The sequence below is a fragment of the Sturnira hondurensis genome, unplaced genomic scaffold (genome assembly GCF_014824575.4).
Source record: "Sturnira hondurensis isolate 20B ecotype Veracruz unplaced genomic scaffold, ASM1482457v3 Scaffold0020237, whole genome shotgun sequence".
Lineage (NCBI taxonomy): Eukaryota > Metazoa > Chordata > Mammalia > Chiroptera > Phyllostomidae > Sturnira > Sturnira hondurensis.
This window is the reverse complement of record NW_028092868.1, coordinates 6,810,607-6,830,961: the sequence shown is the minus strand read 5'-3', so window position 1 is coordinate 6,830,961 and position 20,355 is coordinate 6,810,607. Positions and strand designations below refer to the sequence as shown.

The 20,355-nt window shown below is 41.6% G+C and overlaps 1 long non-coding RNA gene across 1 annotated transcript; it reads right to left on the bottom strand.

Moving 5' to 3' along the window:
* Positions 1–2,589: 2,589 nt before the first annotated feature.
* Positions 2,590–18,571, bottom strand: LOC118975395 (uncharacterized). The gene is made up of 4 exons (XR_005064042.1): positions 18,223–18,571; positions 4,754–4,862; positions 3,994–4,123; positions 2,590–3,876 (listed from the first exon to the last, which is right to left on the bottom strand). It is a non-coding gene; the product is annotated as an uncharacterized LOC118975395 (long non-coding RNA).
* Positions 18,572–20,355: the final 1,784 nt, after the last annotated feature.

Below are 20,355 nucleotides of genomic sequence, written 5' to 3'. Positions count from 1 at the left end.
CCCAGCCATGCTCTCCTTTTGGTAAGACATTTATTATTTTGAAATAATTACAGACAAAAGAATTGCAAAAATATCTCGGAGAGGGCTTAGGTACCCATCAGCTCGCTTCTTTCAAAGGTAACTAACATTGCCTGACTGGGCAGCTAGTTGGTTGGAGCGCTGTCTCTATACGCCAAGGCTGCGCATTAATAACCTTATATAAAGAGACGCCAAAGAGCTCTGTCTTCCTCTCTCCCCCGCCCCCGACAGGTGCGCACACAGAGGAAACACCATGATCAAGCTGGAAGGTGACCATCAGTAAGCCAGGAAGATCTCACCAGACAGACACTCAGTCTTCTGGTACCTTGGTCTTGGGTGTTGGCTTCCAGAACTGTGAGAAATTACTTGTTAAGCCACTTGGCCTGTGGAAAGTTTTTATGTAGCTCGAGCAGATTAATACACACATAGACTCTTTAGCTCCAAAAGACTGGTGCAGTTCCGCAGGGGCTCAGCTCTCAGCCTCTCTCCATGTGGAGATAGATGCCCTCTGGACACCCCTCACTTGGGAACTGCCACCCACCCAAAATTCCTGCGTGGCGAAATCCAAGAAAGAGCCTCCTCAGGCTCCACCTAAGGTCTTGTGTCTGTTGTGAGAAACTCATCTCTCTGCCATTAACTGTGGAAATGACCTCACCCTCCCAATGAATGGCCTCCTCCTCCGAAGGGATCCAAGGAAATGAATCTTGAACTCTACAATCCACATAAGCTCCAGGCATTAAGGCTTGGATGCCTAACAATAAAAATGGAAGACCTGGTTTTCACGTAGGACAACTCAGCTTTTGATTTATTCGTTTAAACTAATTTGGTCTAAGTTAGAATAATTGCCCAAGTACAGACGAATAGACTAGTAGATGGAGATATGCCACATGTTTCAAAACACCGATGAAGCAGGCAGTGGAGGTGGAGGAAGTTCTGAAATGATTTATTCTAAAACCAGTTTTGAATATGGTAGGTTGCTCTGGTATTTTCTCTGTTTTATGTTTTTGCATATTTTCCTTACACTAGAATTAAAATAAAACAAAATATTATATAACACTAACAATCAAAATAAAAGTGTAAGCTAAAAAATTAAAAGAATAACACTTCTTAAAGGCATTAAAATGGAGAGGAGGCCAATAACACTTATTGATATTATTACATGTAACTTACTAAGCACTCATTTTGCTATAGGTACTCTTCCGAGCATTTTTTAATGACTATGCTTATTTCATCATGTAATCAAGGAGTCTTAAAAACAAGAGATGGGCCCTGGCTGGTGTAGCTCAGTGGATTGAGCGCGGGCCTGTGAACCAGAGGATCACAGTTCGATTCCCAGTCAGGGCACATGCCTGGGTTGCAGGCTGGTTCCCTGCAGGCCAACTCCCAGCAGGGGATGCACGAAAGGCAACCATACATTGATGTTTCTCTCCCTCTCTCCTTCCCCTCTAAAGATAAATAAATAAATAAAATCTTTAAAAAAAAACAAGAGATGGTTAAGTAGGAGTTTAAGGCATTCTAAGGTTTTGAGAAAAGGGGGACTTGTGTGGGAAAGTAGGTAGCTGAAGTTATTACACAGATATAAAAGAGAATCAGGGAAGAATCAAGTCCTGCAGAGACTGGACAAATAATACATAATGATCCGAATAACTCCGAGAGCTGTAGGATTTTTAAAAGAAAATGTGAATAGACAGATAACTATTGTTTAGCTCTTTGGATACACTGGGTCAGAAGACAAGAAAGTTTTGAAATGGAAAATTTGGGAACTTTGATACATCTAGAAAAAATGACAGCTCTTTTGGGAGATTAGGGAAAAATGGTTTTGAGGAATGTCAGAAATTTAAGGCCATGTCTCTGATACTGGGACACCTAACTGAGACAGTCTCACCCGGCAGGTCCCCCTGTCCTAACTCAGCCTGATGAATGGCCGAAGAGTAAGTGTGAGGACAGCCGTCTGGCAGAACAAGGGGAGGAAGTCACCTTGAATTGACTTTTGAAAAACTTTTTATTTTGAACTAATTATGGGCTCACAAGGTGCTGAAAAAAGTATAGAGAAGTCCCCTGTCCCCCTGTCCAGCTTTCCCCAGTGTCAGGGCGTTACATACGATGGCGCCTTATCGCGGACAGGAAATTGACATTGGCAAAATACAAAATGCTAGACAACAGATCTTACTTGGATTTAACTAGTTTTATGAGCGATTTCTTTTGTGGGGTAAGGGGTTCGGAAGGACGACATTTGCAAGTTGAGAATATGCAATACAAGTTCCTAAATTCCTAATGGGCGATGTTCCTAAAACTGTCCCTTCCTCCAGCCTTCTTCCTTTCTCACCTCACGCCTTCTCTCATTTCCTCCCTGCTTCCCTGTCCTGAGCATATATTCACGGGATCGTCTTTCCTTTAAGTCAGCTTCCAGTTCCCACTCAAGTCATCTGATCTGGGCCTTAAGAACCAAAAGTGCCAAGCCCCCTGGATGGCCACCGGTCCTACAGGTGACAGTGGCACCGAGAAATAACAGGCAGTCAGCATAGGTGGCTGTGCTATTCACGGGATTTTATTAATGCAGGTTCATTCAGCTTCTTTAATGCAAATTTAATCTAAATCTATACTAACCTCATAATAATACTAATCACTTAGAAATAATCAGTAATAACATCACATGAGAGAATTGGGAGGTACTGAAGCCAAGTCCCAGAGTCTGGGTCTGCAGGTCTGGGAGACAGCACGGTGGGCAAGGAAGGATCTCCAGAGACAAGTGGCAGCAGAGCAGGCAAAGTCCTCAGCCCAGCAGGGCAGAGACTCTGGTGGCCAGTGCTAAGGGAGACTGGCGTGGCAGGGCCCAGCATCTTGATGTGTAGAGCTGAGCTGCCTTAGCAGTGGCCTGACGCCTGCCTCAGTTACATTGTGGGAGTGGTGGACTCCGCCCTCCGGGGTCTCTTGGTGAGTGTCTTGGCACCCCTGAGGGCGAATGGGTGAATTTCCCCAGGAGCCTATCTGTGGGTGGTCCCACTCTTCACACACGGCTTGTCTAGTCATGTGCGCAGGTATCTTGGGTGTGTCTCCTTGCCAGATGTGTCTAGCATAACTTGGATTGTTTCCCTCTTGAACCAAATTGTCATGGCTGACTGGTAGCCATCGTGGTTGACATGAGTGATTCTGTTTTGTTTTACGTTCTCTATGCTATCTTGACTGGACCAATGCCATGTTATTAGTCCTGCTCTCCACACTGAGAGCCAATGTAGTACCAGGCACTGTGCCATGTGCTGCTGCAAAGGTTGGCGAAGGCAGACAATCATGGGTGGAAACCCTTCTACGGACTCTTCCCCTGCCCCCCATCCTCATTCAGACCTTTTCCAGGCCTTCTAATGAGTCTCCCAGCCTCCTGTCTCCCCCACCCACTCAGTGTCGTTCACAATTCCAGCTTAATGTGTCTAAAGCACAGTTCTTAGCTCACCGCTTCCCCTTGCTAACGCACTTTCATAAAACTCTTCTTCACCATCAGAATTAACTAGTACAATACGCCCTCAGTCTGCCACGATCAACTGTCCTAATGTTCATAATATATGAATGAACATTCCTACATTTGGAATGTGCTGTTCTGGAACCCCCAGGGACGCTCACCTCATGCTACACCAGCCCTCTGGAGGACTATGACCTCCACGAAATCTCTCCTGATCTCTCTGAGCACATGAAACTTCTTCTTATTTGAAATCACCACACCCCCAAGTATTTTATTTGCAGTCCAATTGCATTTATTTTCTCTGCCTGGTTTGGTGTCATATGGGCACTTCCCTGCAGTAGATCGTTTCCTCCGCCTCCAGCACAGAGGCTCTGCATCTCTCTCTTTTGGTTTTTCTTTTATGTCTGGAAAAGAAATGTAAATTTGAGGTCTAGATCTCCACACACCCTCTGCCCCCGACTTCTGCCCCCTGTTAACTATATAACCTGCAGCAGGGTACCCCGCAAGGCAGATGTTCATACCGCCAGGTCTCTGGGAGCTAATGTGCCTGCACCACGGAACGATGAAGAGATGTATGTGGAGGGCCTCACACAGGGCCTGGCACAGGAACTACTTGTAAAAGTAAATCTTCAACTCTGGGCCGGAAATTCGCTTTCCCAAAAAGAGAAAATAGATTTTATAAATATAGCTGTCTTCCAAGGAGTTGGAGGGGCCTGAGCACTTTAAACAAACCTAAAACCAGTGCTGAGTTCAGAATCCTCTGAAAAGGGGTCATTCAGAGAAAGGGGCTGCCATGAACTCCTGACATGTGCCAGGAATAACAAGGTCCAGTGGGGGAACAGAAACTCCCAACTCTTTCTCTTCGTAAACTTCATTTCTAAGGGTCTGAAATAGCAGAATCACTCATTTCCACCTTCTGTCCCCACCCTCCCCTCCGAACACCTGGGCATTCTAGATGCATGAAACAAGATGAGGGTGATACTTTCCTCCCTACCCGCTTTGGAAGTAACTAGTGGAGCCAATTCTCAATTGTTTCTAATTCAAGAAAAAAAAATTGGTGTATGATTTGCATATCTGTTACCTAATTTGCATAGCCTGCATAAGTCTTTTATTACTCTGAATAATTTATGTGCATTTTTAAATCTCATTCAGGGTATAGAAGGCTCACATTTTACCAGAATTAAATGGATCCTTGGGCTACAGGCACTTTCCTATGATTTAAACCATAGGGGTTAATTTTATGCCCATGTTCTTACACCAGGGGCCTGGGGATTTGCTCACTTTGCAAGGAACACACCCGGTCTCTGATTCTGATGGCTGGAGTTGTCTGCAAGATAACCCTCATCCCAGGATTTAGAGGCCAAATGCTATGTGGCCAGACTCCAGTGATCTGGAAAACAGTGTAGACGTTACTTTTGAGGCTGGTAAAATAGTTCTGCCAGAAAGCAAAGATCATGTAATTTGACCTCTTGCAAATTTACGGAACTTGTGCCAAATAAGTTACCCTAGAAATGAACATTCAAGGCCTTGATCCAGTCCATATTGTTACTGAATAAAAAGTATAATAATGAGATAATTATATGAATAACAACTACTGCAGCCTAAGGGCATATATTGTCTCAGACCTTTTACTAAGCAGTTGATATTTTCTTTCGGAAATTCTTTTAGTATCTCTATGTTAGCCCCATTTTTTCAAACGAGGAGCACAACCTTACAAACTTTGAGTCACTTGCCCAAAGACACAAGGTTACTAAGGTGCTGAGTCAAGATTCAAAACTGAGCTTTTCTAAAGCCATATGTCTTCAACATCTCATATGTTAACTTTTCTTAACTTCTTATAAGACTCCAAGCTAATTGAATTATTTCATCTTTGTTTACTTTTCTCTTTTTCTAAATTAAATGTTCATGCTGCAGTGGGGAAAATACCAGGTTTGCTGAGCACCGTACTAGTCAGACACTGCTAGCCACTGCGTTCTCTCTACCTCACTCACTCCTGACAACCACATGGGTAGGTGGGCACCGTAGCCGATGCTCTGAGATGCCAGGTAAGCTGCCGGCACTCCCACAGCCAATAGGCAGCAGAGCCAAGATGTGAGTCCTTTCTGCAGATAACAACAGTGCAGTAGTCCCTTCCTGGAAGGAATTTTAAAGGGGGCCCATGTGCCCATTCAAATTCAAATTTTGTTTCCCACCCCAGATTTTTTTCCTCAGCACCTGGTGGCTTGGTGATGTTAATGAATCACCCCAATAATTTCTTGGCCATGTGCTTGGGAGTTGGGAAACATGGTCGAGGATGGGAGTTTTTCATTGATGCCTACGTTCTTAAAATATTTATGTGTGTATGTTTGTATGTACGTATGTATCTTAGAGATAGGGGAAGGGACGGAGAAAGAAAGGGAGAGAAACATCCATTGGTTGCCTCTCAGACTCCCCCAGCAGGGTACCTGGCCTGCAACTTAGGCAGGTACCTGGACCAGGAATCAAATGGGTGAACTTCCCACTGGCAGAGTGATGCTCAGTCCACTGAGCCACACCATTCAGGGCCCTCGTTTTTGTTATTTATAAGAGGCTTTATTATACCTTTTTTTTCAGAACTAAAATTTTTGTAATATTCTTAGAAATATGTGGGTTGGTATCTCCAAGTTTAAAATTTGTACAGCCTGAAATTTTCTTAGGTAAAAATCCAACTTTTATTCTGAGAAGAGACCAGACATAGGTTGGTTGGTGGGGGGGAGGTGGTTATGCCCCCTAAGGGGAGGTAAGTAGTTCGAAGTTAAGGTGGCTCTTTTCCCCGAACTTACATATAGCTCTAGTGTGAAAATGAACATTTGTCTTCTGAAGAGCCTGGTAGAAACAAGGAATTTTTGTTAATTCTCTGGTACCTGACATGATGTCATGTACACACTTAGCACTTGGTGAATTATGGATGTCGAGGCTTTTTCCCCCCTCAGGCCAACACGGCTGAGCCAGGCCTTGTCGTATCTGCTCTTCAGCTGTGTCAAGTTCCCTGAACGCTGCCCCAGGGGCTACGAGCTAGCAGGTGGTTGTCTTTAATAACATAGGTAAATGGGGTTCACCTCTACCAGAAGGTCTCAAACTGGGCACCGAGGACAATTGTCATCAAAATGATCTGGAACATGTGTTCAAATGCAGATTTCTTGGCTTCAGGTGATTTTTTGCAGAGTGGAGTTGAAGGCCTTATCTTCTTGACCCACCACTCATGTCCATCTTTACCTCTCACCTCAATCCCACAAAAGGAAAGTCTCGTNATAACATAGGTAAATGGGGTTCACCTCTACCAGAAGGTCTCAAACTGGGCACCGAGGACAATTGTCATCAAAATGATCTGGAATATGTGTTCAAATGCAGATTTCTTGGCTTCAGGTGATTTTTTGCAGAGTGGAGTTGAAGGCCTTATCTTCTTGACCCACCACTCATGTCCATCTTTACCTCTCACCTTAATCCCACAAAAGGAAAGTCTCGTTGCATGTGAGAAAGCAAATTCCTAAAGGATAATTACATTTTCATCCATTACATTTACTAGTACATAACCTTTTATGCATTAATAGGCAGCCTCAGATTTTCTTTGGAAGGCAGCATTAGGGGTGCCTAAATCCACAGACAATTCAAGAAGTATAATTTGAAAAGTATAACTCAGCCAACCCATTCAACCTTCATCTACAGAAACACTTCTATAGTTTAATAAGTAGCAGATTTGAAATATTGTTTTATCACCTTTTAAGAACAACCCTGCAAGGGCCCTTTACTCTTCTGATGCTGATTACTGAGAAAGGTGTAACATTTAGGCATTTGGAGGAGAGAGCAATCAGGACTCATGGTGTGTGTTGGTGCGCATGTCTGTCTCTGTGTTGGGAATATTGCATTAGATACAGCTGGGCAGGAGCCCCATCTGTGTTCCTCTCTCCAGGGCAATCCCTTTTCTGTATAAAATGACAGGAGACTGGTTGGAAGCACTCGGTAATTTCTGTAACTCTTTCCCCTGGAGAGAATAGGTGTTTACCTGAGTACTCTCCTGCCAGGCGCACCAAAATGATGGTGTAGAGAGAATTGTAATGGTTGGAAGAGAGACAGGCCTTTCCCAGCCTCCGCAAGGTACCGCTAGATCTGTTTTTCGGCACTTGCTGGTGGAAGTGGGGTGGAGTGTGACTGGACAACCAAGCCAGAGTCTGCAGTAAGTCTACAGTTAATATGAGGATTGGTGGCTGGCTTCTAAATGCAGCGAAGCTGGGCTTCAGTTGTCCAAATGCCCAAGAGAACACCCCCCTGATTTACTGCTCAGCTGAATAGACACTACAAGTCTTCCTAAGCTAAACCACGTGACCGGCTTCTGTCATGAAGGACCATTTCACTGTCCAGCTGCTCTCTCTTTTCCCCTCTCAGAAAACCAAAACCAGACCAAGCCCGAACAACCCTTCCCTGCAGGACTCCAGAAATACCTAGCATGTCATAATGATTGAATACCCTTTCTGAAAGGGGTGTTCAGAAAAGACACTCCGAGCTCCTAAGTGATAGGTTCTTGGTAAAACATATTTTTCTAAGAATAAGTGAGAAGGGGATTTTATGACTTGTAACAAGTGAGGTGAGGAAAGTCGCACATTTCTGGCCAAATCTCTTCCCGGCTGCGTGATGGCAGTTCAGTTGGTTATTCTCTTATGATCGGATGTCTGTAAGTCAATAACGGGGTCAGTAACCAAGTGTTAGAATGTTCTCATCCTCTCTTAAATGCAACCCACCTCCTGGGTCCTGCACGACTGCCTTTTTCATTGTACCCACTTGTTCAAACACTTTGGTTCCTTATTTATTCCTTCTCCTCACATGTGTAGTACTCCATAATCCAGCTATAGGAAGTCCAAGATCAAGGTGCCTGCAGATTCAATTCCTAGTGAGAACCTGCCTCCTGGCTTGAAGATAGCCACTCTCACTGTGTCCTCGGTGGGTGGGCTTAGGGGAGCTCGGGGGTGAGTTGGGGAGAGAGTGCTTTCTTGCCTCTTCCTTTCCTTATACTCATTAATCCCACCATGGTGGCTCCCCACTCAGGACCCTACCTAAATCTAATTACTTCCCAAAGTCTCCAAATACTGTCATATTGGGAATTAGGACTTCAATATAAGAATTCTGGGTGATCCAAACACTGATTTTATAATAGGTGGAATGAGAAGAGTGAATAAGTTGAGGAGCTGGCCATACACAAATTAAATCACTTTAATAAAAGGGGTGGCAGAAATACCTGAGAAACAGAATAAGTCAAGAGTCTCCTTTTGTGTTTTTGAACATCAATCAAGCATCATTCAGCAGAAAAAAACCTTCACCCCATCTCAAATTCTGTAGAAAGTGAGTTGGCTGTACCCCAGAATGACAATAGAATAAAATAAAGGAAAACAATGTCTGAAGTCATTCTCAGACTAGCTGAACTAAAATTTCTGGGGGCAGGGCCCAGGAATCTGTAGGTTTTTTAACTTTCTCTCATGACTCTGATACCCAGTGAGTGTTGAAAGTTTCTTTGGTCTTGTATCTGAATTTGGACACTTCGGGGGCAATGCTTAAGCCTTCTTCCCTGTTAACTGACATAGCCACCAGGGTGTAGCTCTGAAGACTTGGCATTCAGCCCACTTCTACTGAAAAACTCACACAAGACTCTAGGTGTGAAGAAGCCTCTAAAATCAAAATTATAGAAGGTGTTTCATGCTAATTGACTCTTGAAATATTCTGTTCAAAGGCATTTTAAAAGGGCTTGGAAAGGGGGCATATCCTGAAAAAGCCCAGGCCTGGAGAGAACAGAAGTTTGGAGGTGACTGCCGGTGCCAGTAGGAGAAGGGAGCAGGGTCAGCGTAGACATGCGGTGTGGTTATAGAGACTTCTTGGGAAAGGTCAGCTTACAGCCCTGAGTTTCTCTTCATCTCCTTGATTTTCTCTGAGATTGCTGAGGGTTAGAGACGGTGTTAATTTGTCCTTAACTCTCTAGCACTACGAAAAAGCCTGGCACAGGACAGCCATTAGGTAAGTGTTGGGCAAAGTGACCCAGGCCTGGGAAAAAATTGAGGTTGCATCCTGGATTACCGGCTGTCTTTGATTTGACCACTCATACATAGCACAAGCTTCTGTCACAGCCAAGGATAATTTGACAATTTCCTAAACCACAGACACTTGTTATAATGCAATTTGTATGTTCACAGAATAGGAACTGCTGCAGGTGTACAGAAAAATGGAAGTAAAATAATTGCAATTGTCCATGTGTTTTGGATTTTAGAATTCAAATGATTTCCATTCAAATGATAGCCACCATTTACTGAACACTTGAAGCGAGATAGATCACATTTAGTCAACTTTATTCTCACTGGTTTATAGTCCTTTTTTATATTTACTGGTTTGCAGAGCAAGATACAGTTTCTGATCTTGAGAACTGTCCACTGTAAACAGAAGCTAGTAAAATGAAGGACTTTACAGGTAGTTTCATACAGCAAAGGGGAGGAAATACATTGTATGTGAGTAGATTCATTGCACGTGCAGATATTTTGTACATGAAGATGCAAAAATATTATAATACTATGTAAAAATAGCTTAAGGAGTAAAAGTCATGAAAAGTTTAGAATTGGAGCCTCTTGTTTCTCTTACCTAAGTCCCCACACTCTCACATTCTTTAATGAAGAACAGGCTATGGCTTAGTCAAAGCCAAGGATACTGACTGCGTCATACTTTTAGAAACTGCATCGATGGCCAAGGCCCCTGTATGGCAGCGGAGACTCGCTGTAGCCTCTCTTCTTCCTTCCAGCGTGGAAGGCCCATCACCTCTTCCCCTCTGCTTCCTTTGGGTGTGTTTCTGTTCCTAAGATACAGGAAGGGCAACCTCACTTCTTCCTTGGCTCTTCTATTCACTCTTTGTTTGGGCTCTCAGATCCTCAGGCTCAGACCAGCCTAAAACCAGAATGTTTGATGAGCCCTGGGGTGGGCTTACCTTGGCACTGGTGGCCACCTTGCTCATGGCCCCTGTGCTCTGTTCTTCCTTGAAGAGACCAGCAGGCTCTGCTCTGAGCTTTCTCCTACTACCATGTCTACAGCAAGATGCAAGCACAGGCCTTGTGCAAAGGCAGAAAGAGAGGCTCTTCTGCTCTTCTGGTTTCAAGGTGGGTTTGGGGCAGCAGTGGCTTATGACACCTGTAGTCCCCTCTACTAATGCTCTGTCTTTGGCCTGGAGCCAAGCATCCAGCTAGAAAAGTCCTGTTGGACACGTCCCTCCCTGCTTAACTGCTGGAACAAGAATCTCACAGGAGGAGGGGCTGGGCTAGGCTGGAGTATGGCTGCTCCTGGGGCCTCGGCCCAAAGTCCACAATAATGTATCTCTAACAGTCTCTGACCCGTGAAAGGATTCAAGTTTTAAAAACAAGTAACTTTTATTTGAGCCCCATAGAGTAAGATGTTGTAGGAAATATTGTGGATTCAAGCACAATAATATGACACATATTTATAAACCCAATCAAAGCTTCTATTTTCCTTGTATGTAAATCTTTTTATTCTACATTAAAACCTACTGCAGTGAGCACAGCTTGTTATTTCATCTTTATTTTATAAAGCTTTTGAATTGTAATTCTCTTAATAAACACAATCCTATCCAAGTAGCTGCATTTTTATGAAGTATGTCAAATAAACAAAAAATTCTGTTAATATTGAGAGATATCATGAGAAAGATTAGTAAGCCTGTATGTATTAATGTATGTATTTTAAAAGAGAGATAGAAAAAGAATAAATGATTTGTGCAATGAAGCCAGGGTCACTAATGAAACTCAAATGAGATAGTAGCAGACTTCCTCGTTAGCATCACAGCATTTAGAGATTGACAATTTTTCAACTGACAATTTTCGCAATCTCAAAAATTTTTCAATTTTTCTGAGAAGGACTTCTTTCTTCTTTCTAATTACTCCATATTCAAGAACTCAATTCTGGGAAGTAGAGGCTGGTTCTAGAGAATGTTCCTTTAGCTAACTTAGAAAATACATTATGTATGTAGATAAGATGATGTTTTACTGGGCTGAACAAAATAGGTCTGTGCCAAGGAACTGATAACCAGCAAATCAGAGCAATTTGCATGAGAAATAATTTCTTAGAAACACCTTGAAGATTAAGTTTTCAATAACTCCCTTTTCAGACTGAAGAAATTCCTTTAGCTATTTTAGGTAATACAGAGTCTCAGGGGAAGAGAAAATGAATTAAACCACACAATCACCATAATCTTTGGACATCGTTCTTACACCTCACAATCTTGCTTTTCAGCACCTACAGTTTTTTAAGGCTTTATTTTTTAGAGTAGTTTTAGATTTACAACAAAATTGAGAGAGAGGGACAGAGATTTCCCATAGAGCCCCAGCTCCAACACTGCCTCCCTGTTATCGACATCACTCGCCACAGTGGTACATTTTTTTTTACCAAGGATAAACCTACACTGACAGGTCATAATCACCCAAAGTCCACAGTTTACCTCGGGGTCCGCTCTTGGTGTTCTCTATTCTATGGGTTTGGACAAATGCATGATGGCACGTATCTATCATTATACTAACATATGGGCACTCGTACTGCCCCGTAGCCCTCTGTGCTCTGCCTGTTTGTCGCTAGCACCCCCACCTCTGGAAACCACTGGTATTTTTACTGCCTCCCCAGTTTTGTCTTTTCCAGGTTGTCGTATAGCTGGAACCATGTAGTATGTAGCTTTTCCATATCGGTTTCTTTTACCTAGTCATATGCATGTAAGTGTCCTTCCATGATTTTTTTTTATGACTTGGTAGCTCATTTCTTTTTAGTGTTGACTAATCGTCCTTTGTCTGGATGTGCCACAGCTTATTTATTCATTAATTTACTAAAAGACAACTTGATTGCTTCCAACTTTTGGTAATTATGAGTAGAGCTGCAATAAACATCCATGTGCAGGCTTTTGTGTGGACATAAATTTTCAGTGACTTTGGGCAAATGACTTTGGGTAAGTGTGATTGCCGGATTGGGTGGTAAGAGCATGTTTAGTCTTGAGAAACTGCCAAGCTCTCTTCCAAAGCGAGCGTACCACTTTGTATTCCCACCAGCGATTTGCGAGAGTTCCTGTTGCCCCACATCCTCTCCAAAATTTGGTGTTGCTGGTGTTCTGGGTTTTGGCCGTTCTAATAGATGTGTAGTGACATCTCATTGTTGTTTTAATTTGTAGATCCCTGGTGACATATGATAGAGGGCATCTTTTTCTATGCTTAGTTGGTGACGTGTCTGGTAAGGATTCTGACCCATTTTTTAATTGTTTTTTTTTCTTATTCTTGAGTTTTAAGAGTTCTTTGTACATGTTGAGGAACCATTCTTTATCAGATGTGTGTTTTGCAAATATTTTCCCCTAGTCTGTGGCTTGTTTTCTAATTCTCTTAATATAGCCTTTTGCACAGCAGAAGTTTTTAATTTTAAGAAAGTCTATCTTATCAATTATTTCTTTCATGGATCATGCCTTTGGTAGTGTATCTAAAAAGGCATCAACATATAAAAAGTCAGGTAGGTTTTCTCCTATGATATCTTCTAAGAGTTTTATACTTTTGATTTTGTGCGTAGGTCTGCTGTTCATTTGAGTTAACTTTTGTAAAAGGTATAAGATCTGTGTCTACATTCATTTTTTCCATGTGGATGTCCAGTTGTTCTGGCACCATTGGTAGAAGAGACCATCTTTGCTCCATGGTATTTGTATTACCTTCGTTTCTTTGTCAGAGATACTTGACTGTGTTTATGTGGGCCTGTTTCTGGGCTCTCTAATTTTGTGTTATTAGTCTATTCTTTCACAGATATTATACTGTCTTGATTACTGGAGCTTTATAACAGGTCTTGGCATTGAGTAGTGTCAGCCCTCCAACTTTGTTTTTGTCCTTCAATACTGTGTTGGCTATTCTGGGTCTTTGTTTCCCCATATAAGTTTTAGAATCAGCTGATTGATAGCTACAAAATAACTTGCTGAGATTTTGATTGAGAATCTGTAGATCAAGTTGTGAAGAACTGACAGCTTGACAATACTGAGTCTTCCTAACCATTAGCATGGAACCTACATTTACTTAATTCTTTGATTTTATTCACCAGAACTTTGTAGGTTTGGGGGTTGTTCTTCTATAGATCTTATACACATTTTGTTATTTTTCTACCTGGGTATTTCATTTGGGGGGGCACTAATGTAAATGAGATTGTGACTTTAATGTCATATTCCACTTGCTCATTGTTAGTATATAGGAAAGCAACCACCTGTTGTACGTTAACTCTGCATCCTGCAGCCTTGCTGTGATCTCTTACCAGTTCTAGTATTTTTGTCGTTCTTTCAGATTTTCTTCTTAGATGATTATGAATCCAGGAACAAACACAGTTTTATGTCTTCCTTTCCAATCTCCATGTCTTTTGTTTCCTTTTCTTGCCTTATCGTATTAGCAAACACTTCCAGTCCAATGTTGAAAAAGAGTAGTGAGAAAACATCCTTACCACTTGATCTTAGTGGTAGATATTTGAGTTTCTCAACATTACCATGTTAGTTCTAGGGTTTTTGTAAGTAGTTTTTATCAAGTTGAGAAACTTCCCCTCTCTTCCTAGTTTACTGAGAGTTTTTATCATGAAATGGATATTGGATTTTTCTGCATCCATTGATATCATCTGTTGATATGATCATGTGATTTTCCTTTCTTAGTCTGTTGATGTGAGCGATTATATTAATGGATTTTCAAATGCTGAGCCAGTCTTGCAGACCTGGGATACATTCCACTTGGTTATGGTGTATAATTCTTTTTATACATTTTGGGCAGCACCTACAATTTTGTCTCATTTTCTTTGCAATTTTTCTTCAGGCATGATTAGATAGCTTTGTCCCTGAGCTCAATAGTGTTCAGTGGCTCAAGAGGTTCAGGCCATCAGTGAGTTCTGTGGTGGCCTGAATGTGACAGGAAGCAAAATATATTTCCACAACAGTTCCATTGACCCTCAACACACTTTAGGAATCATAGAGAATATCAATGAACACTTGCCTGCTATGACAATTAAAGGTACTACCGCTGTAACTACTCGATGATCCATAAAAGAGATAAAACATCAAGATGTACTAATAAATTGCATTCAATATTATTATTGATGAGGCACACAAAATGCCTCTAAGCAGGTGATCAGTAGACAATTTAGTCTTCATTAGTATTTCATCATCATGCTTACGTCGAAAACTTAACACCTTAAGAAGATATTTTCAGCACATCTAAGAATGATGCATATAAAATGAACCATTTTTTTCATTTTGTCTTTATTGCTTTTCAAGAAGTTTATGTAGTTTCAGATAATCAAGTGAGATGAGGACATTTTCTTTTGTGAAACTTACTGCTTATCAGAGCAAGTTATTTTGGGTAAGAAGTCTGAAGGTTAGGTCAACGATGCGTGCAACTGCACACCTGCTTTGTTCCCAGAGCAGCAGGCTCACCTGGAAGATGAGATTTCTCCCTGCGATCCAGTTTATGTGCTGGGATCACTGCAATTGGTTTCAAAATAATCTCAATGGTTTATTTTTAGTACTGGAGAAAATGTGTATTCCCACTGCAAAATCAAAATCTGCTGCTTATTATGCTAATGTGATATTTACAAAAGCCATCACCATGGTTTCCAGCTCAAAGTCCTTCATAACCTTAAGACTTAGTCAATGAAAAAAAAGCCTAAAAAGCACACAACTCTTAATAATAATAATAATAATAATAATAATAATAATAATAATGGTTTTCTTACATAATAGAAAAAAAGTATCAAGGAGAAACACTTTTTGGTAGTAGAAATGTGGCAAATGTATCAACTGTAGAAAGAGATTCAAATGTTCACTATGGTTACTCTTAGGTGTCCAGGAATTTGATCATTGGTGAGTAATAGGATTTTTATCTAGAAAAGTATATTTACTGAAACTAATGTTCTGTTTGATAATTCCTCCATGCTTTTACATTTTATAATAACAGCAAGTGGAGCAAAAGCCTACCACTTTCTTTTTTGGAAAGAATCCAGAAATTCTTTCCTTTGTGATAATATTATTATATTATATTCTCAGGTTCGCCTTTTGTTCAGTGATACTTTGGCTGTTAACATTTGCGGTAATTTGGGGACCTTCTGTAGAACAATTAGTTCTGGATGAAACTCCCTCCTGTCCCTGAAGGCAGCGGGGATTGAGCCACAGTGTCCACGTGGAGCAGTGCGTTGCCATAACTACCGGGGTTGCTCCATACATCAAGACAGCGAGCTGGAGACGACTTTGCAGAGGTGAGAAGGCAGCAGAGGCACCTCGGCGCCTTTCAGTCCTCTGACAGCGATTTTAAGGGGACTTCAATTTGTTGATTACACATTGTGATCTTCAAAGGATCACTCCAGTTCAAACATTCTCAACAGGGACAACGGTGTCCCGAGGGGAACCATTTGTTCTTGAGCAGTAAAACAGTTTATTTTCATAAGCAGGAAGCACACATACAAATGCCCTACCTAAACAGATACATGGTGTATGTGTGCTGTTAAAACTTCTGGGCTGGGGGAGACAGAGCAGAAAAGAATCTTTAAAATGGCTCCTAAGAGGGCAGTGATAAAAGAAAAAGTCTGAGAAAGACTGCTCTAGTTGCATTCAAAGGGACCAATTTAAGATATTTATATTTGTACTTCTCAGGCAGACACATAGCTGCAAAGTTGTCAATAATATTTTAGTACCACAATCATTTTTAATATTATTAGGTTGTTTTTAAAAATTCTTTCTGTGGTACCTATTCTCCTAACCCGGCATTTACCGTTTAGCTGTGGTAACAGTGGGTCAATTATTTTTTCTTTAAATTTATGTCATTATGGATTGATTTCACAAATTCTCAATTTTTTACTTAAATATCTGTAATTTAACTTAACGTTCATTTAAAACAAAAGACAATAAAGCATGTCATATTGTAGATAGGTATTAAAGAAAATCCTTGTATTCTTTCTATTCCATCTAAGTGTTAGTTATTCACTGAACAGGGATTTATTACGCAACTACTATCTCTGTGTAAGAGATTCAGCGATTAAAAAAAATGTTACTTTTCTCTGTCTTCATGGAGAAGATAAATGAGCATTAAAATACTAATTATACAATTAGAAATTTAATTACAATCCTTATACTGTTTATAAGATCAAAGAGTAAATACTCATATGCATTACATGAGAGCATATATTATAAAGATTTGGTCTTCTTGGGAAGTCAAAACTACTTCATGAAAAAAACATTTCAGCTGAGATCTAACGGACGCAAAGGCAAGGAGAGAGAAAAGGGAATGAGGGAATGAAATGCAGGAGGATTCTGAGCAGAACGGAGCTTGGCTCTCGGAGGAATCCCAGAATGGGTGTGGCCTGAAAAGAGCAACTAGGGGGAGGTGGGCATGAGCAAGGCTGGGGGACCCTGGGCCAGATAGACAATGCCGGGGTTTGTGAGCTGTTTTCATGATTTGGAGAAAATATCCAAACAGAAATGGAAGGCAATTTTACAGTTTTAAGTAAGGGAGTGAATTAACACGAAGTACATGTTGAGAGGCATTCTGAACGTCCTGTAGGATTTTAGCTGTAGCGGTGTGCATGTGGGACTCTGGTCAAAAGGCTTTTGCATAAACTCACTAGTGTGACTGCAGTAGAGATGAAATGATACTTAGAAGTTGGTGACTGGTGGGCTATCAGACTTGAAGAAAATAAGAGGTTTGGGTTCCTACTCGTGCAGCTTGGAGGACAGTGGGGACATTCCTGCAGTGGCATGCCCTGGGGCTGAATGGGAGTGTGTCATCTCAGGAAGGCCAAGGCTGGGGTGGGGGTCTGGAGAGGGGTCTGGAGGAACATTAGGAACCTTGTTCTGAATACGGTATGTTTGAGATGTCTGCGAGACATTGAAGTGCTAAAATATACCACTTGCCTGAACTCAGAAGAGAGCTCTGAGCTGGAGACAACACTGATTTTGTCCAAATTGTCCAACGTGTGTAATTGGACAATTGGAATCCCAGGCATGGATGACCCGACCTTGGAAAGAATATCAAGGAAGAAGACACTGGGCCTAGTAGTGAAGCTCGTGCTATTCTAACACTAAAAATTCAGCAAAAGAGATGAAGGCGGGCAGGCAGGTTACCGGAAAGTCAAGCCATCACCATGGTTTGATCCAGAACTAATTGTTCTACAGAAGGTCCCCAAATTACCACAACAGGGAGTCGTTGTCCCTGTTGAGTTCTCTGTGACCAGAGAAGAGAGCATGTCAGTGCGGTGGGAGTCATATGGGTGGAATGTTACTGGGATTCCAGGGACTATGAGAATGCAAAACAGCCATTGGATTTGGTGACCAGGGTCTCTGTCACTGAGAACGATTCCAGTGGAGTCAGTGGAAGTGAGACTGAAGTACATGAGACAGAGAAGGTGAGGAGACAGAAACAGCAGGCACAGACATCCCAACCATGAAGAGCAGTGCGAAGAAAGAATGGCTGCCAGCGAAGGAAGTCACAGCGAGGAGGAAGACCACACTGTGCAGGGAAGACCGAAGGAGGGCAAGGGCAGCCTGGACGTGGAGGACTGGCCTTCAGGGGCGGAGGGGCCTCTGAAGAAGTTCAGGCTCTGGGAAAATGCATTAAGTCTATAGGCTTAGTTGCAGGACTTTGAGAGAGTTCACGGGTAAGGTATTTCCAGCCCATATCAAGAAGAGTCTCAAAATCTTGCTACCTAAGCCCTAAACTTACCTGTATCTTCCAGGTCAAGGCAAAAAGACATCTAACCAGTGCTCTTCATACTTTCACTCCAGGGACCCAGAAGGTTCTCACTCTCGCTCTGTCTTGTAATGAAGAAGCGGTCGTTTCAGTGCCTAATGTAAATAGAAAGAAGCACTGGCATTCTGGTGTCTTCCAGGGATAAAGCCCTAACATAAATTCTTGGTGGGGAAGGTGAAGGCCTTATCCAAAGCTCAGAATCGTCTTGCTCCTTTTGGTTGAGTGGTTACAAATTCAGTGCCAAGAGTAGCTCATGCCCTTTCTTTCCTCAAAGAGTGTACAGCCGAAACGCAGCCCCAACAGGGACGGATTGGTACTTTGTTCTTCCCTTTTTCTTGTCTCAGCAGAGCTGCCAAGGATAAGATCATCTCTTAATGGGAGATTACAGTTCTTTTAGGGATTAATTCAATTGAAATGTCAGAATCTGGGGAGGAGTTTCTTCAGAACCTCTACTCAAAAGAGAAGAAGTAGTATTTAAGTGGGCTCATATTTCATGTCTGGAGGGTAAGAAGCTTTAGGGTTTCAAGTGTCAGAGGTGCTTGCAGGAAATGGTAGGCTTTAGGAGGTGTTTTGGGTCTCTGCTCTCTCTCCAGAAAAGATTCTTGTCCTGTTCCCACAAAGATGAATCAGGTAATGTTAATATCCGAATCACACTCTTATGGACCCACCCAGGTTGCAGGTGCTTGGGATGGCTGTGACTTGGGCTCATTTGTTGTGACCGTCATTTTTTTCCCCACCCCAGAGGGTTTGTGTGATTCAAGAGCCTGTGATGTATAGTAACATCATACAAACCTTAACATCAGTACTAAATAGCACATATAATGTAAGTTACTTTTCTTATAAGGACACAGCACATTGGATTTAACACTAACCCTAACTCAGTGTGGCCTCATCTAGTATGACTTCAACTAATTACATGTGCAAAGACCTCTTTGGAAACAAGGTTACACTCTGAGGTTCTGGATGAACATGAACTTTGGAGAGACATGATGCCACCCAGTACAAGAGTCTACTTTTATTGAGTGCATTGCAGGACTGCGAATGTAATGATGAGTAAGATGTATGTAGTCCCTGCCCTTCCAGAGCCATTAGTTATCATGGAGACAGAAGACAGACATTGATCAAGTATCTGTAGAGGAGCTTCCCTTGGTAACAGATGTCTGAACAGAACTGAAAAAAAACAGAAGCAGTTTGGGGTCACCCTTTAGTAAGTACACTTTTTGGTAGCTGGGGCCGGATCCTATTTATCTTTGGATCTTTGGTGCCAGGTACGTGGTTGCTGTTCAGAGACCGAATGAACAACATTGTTCATCTCATTATGGACGTAAAGTTACAAGCTATTTGGCAAGGTCAAAGTCTTACTCTGAGATGAATTTGTAGTGGCTGAAGAAAAGACTTATCTCTTAAGTAGAGAAATTTCAAGTCATACATCAAATTTTATAGATGAATATCTTTTCCACTTTAGCTTCATTTCAGCATCTCTTTCTTGTACCACGTATCCAATCAGTTTCTTTTTACTCAGTGAGAATACAAGTATATGGCTCATGATACCAGATAACAATGAAATCAAATTGGTATAATAAACTGCTTCTCTTACATGAATTTGTTATGTATTCTTGGATGTTAATAATTTAGAACTATTATTCTTTTCGATGATCAGACTTGAGAATTGACCAAAAGAGGTACGGGAAGGAAACAGAGGGAATTAAGTGATTGAGAATCTTATTTTTTTATATAGGAGACAAGAGAAACAAAGTGAAGTTAGAATTGTCAAGGTAGAGAAAGTGTAATAATTCATGTTAGCCAAGAGAGAAAAATACTTTGTTACTTTTGTGGTTGCATCATGTCCAGAATATCTTTTGGAGGCCTAGGTTTATCACTGTGATGGTGTGACATCATTGGTGTTGAAATTCTGCCTAATCATTTATGTTTACAGGGGACACTGTCGGCTGTTACCAGCTGTCAATTGTCACAGCCTTCATTTGGTTGTATGTATACAACCTGCCTCTGTCTCACTCCCACCTGTTAGGGAGCCACTTTTATTAGGTTTCTGTTTACCTTCCAGTATTTCCTTTTTTGCCAATATAATCATGAGCATTTCTATTT